Raw genomic sequence first — 1,750 nt, forward strand, 5'->3', positions numbered from 1 at the left:
TTTTATAAAGCATTGATTCTTGGATAGGTTGGTTGTTTCTATAGGTCCCCATGACCAACAGCGACGCAGCTAAGATTGTTACCCATGCGTCTTCCGCAATGATGTGCTTGATGACTTGGGGTAGGGTCTGGAATGCCTCTGTGTGCTTCAAATTGTCTGATTCCCTCAATACAGTCCAGTCTGTGTCCGGGGCTGAGCACCACATGTGCTCCTCTGCAGCAAACCTGCCCTGAGAAAGGAAGGGTTTGGGGTCTGCTGGCACGAAGAACAAGTCAGGTGCTGTCACGACTCACCGAGGTGCACATCCATGACCAGGTACCACCGTGCTCTGTGGGCCTTTCAAATGCTGTTCTGTTGGATGTAGACTGTCCGGGCTTTTCTTCCTCCAAAGCATGTCTGTGTGAACGAAAACCACTACCTTCTCAGCAGCCAGAGGCATGAACTGTTTGGAAAACCCAAGGATTCATAATAAATACCAATTGGTATGCTCATTTCCATAATGCCTTCACTCGCATGACCTAAAGCAGCGGTTCTCAACCTTCTTAATGCCGCGACCCTTTCATGCAGTTCCTCATGTTGTGGTGACCCCCACAACCATAAAATGATTTTCGTTGCTACTTCATCTGTCATTTTGCTAGTGTATTGGATCAGGTGACCCCTGTGAAAGGGTTATTCGCCAACCCCCCAAAGGGGTCATAAACCACAGGTTGAGAACCGCTGTCGTAAAGGGAAGGGGGGGACCCCTTTAAAATGAACACAGTTTGAATCCCTTGATACTAAAAATGACATTCCAATGTGGTATGAATTGCAGGGCACAGGATCCTCCAGGGAGGGAGTAGAATAATGGTAACACTACCTCCAAAGAGCCCTGGTGGCATAGTGATTATGCATTGGGCTGCTAATTGCAAGGTTGTTGGTTCAAAACCACCAGGTGCTCCTTGGGAGAAAGACGGAGCTTTCCTGCAAAGAGTTGGTCTTGGAAAGACACAGGAGCAGTTCTATCTTACCCTATGGGCGTCGCTATGAATTGGCATGGATTTGATGGCTGTGAGTCTACATCACATTCAGACGTGCATAGAACCAGTTGTAGGATATATGGGGAAACAACAGCTCCACATTTCGATATCTTTGCCTCATAAAGGTTTCAATGACTTTGCAGCAATACTTTCTGATTTACACTGGTCTCTGGGAAGTTACGTCATTCCTTTAGGTCTCTGCTTCTTCATCAGCCGAAGAAGACTGCCGCACGAGGATCACCAGGGCCACTTCTAACACTAGGACATTGGTCATGAAATGTCCTCTGTACCCGTGATTTAAATCCATCTCACTGCACTGCTGCCTGGCTGGACAGTCTTCAGGAATTTCTGCAGAGCTTTGATAGTCAGTTTTAATCTTCCATGCAAGAGGGACTCTTGGTGGCCTTCAAGAGCCAAGAGATCCAGCAGAGGTGAAGTGAAGACAGAAACAGCGAACTCTCAAAGACAGAAACTTTGATGAAACCACAGAGGCGCAGGCTCCTCCTATTAAGGCCCCAATCAGTTGGCTAGCACCCCACATCCTTCCTCCACAGGGAATGGTTACAGGAGCCAACCCCCAGATCTCCAGGCCGACCAGTGAGTAGGGACCCGGTGGAGATGACATGAACTCCACTTGGTTGGAGGGAGTTTTGAAAGCCTGATCTACCGAAGGGAGATTTGCTCTGCCACCAGTCAGACCCGGAGAGATCTAACTGCTCTTTCTTTCAGCGTGC

Source organism: Echinops telfairi, unplaced genomic scaffold (genome assembly GCF_000313985.2).
Source record: "Echinops telfairi isolate 266 unplaced genomic scaffold, ASM31398v2 ScPeMD7_7458;HRSCAF=8496, whole genome shotgun sequence".
In the NCBI taxonomy this organism is placed as follows: domain Eukaryota; kingdom Metazoa; phylum Chordata; class Mammalia; order Afrosoricida; family Tenrecidae; genus Echinops; species Echinops telfairi.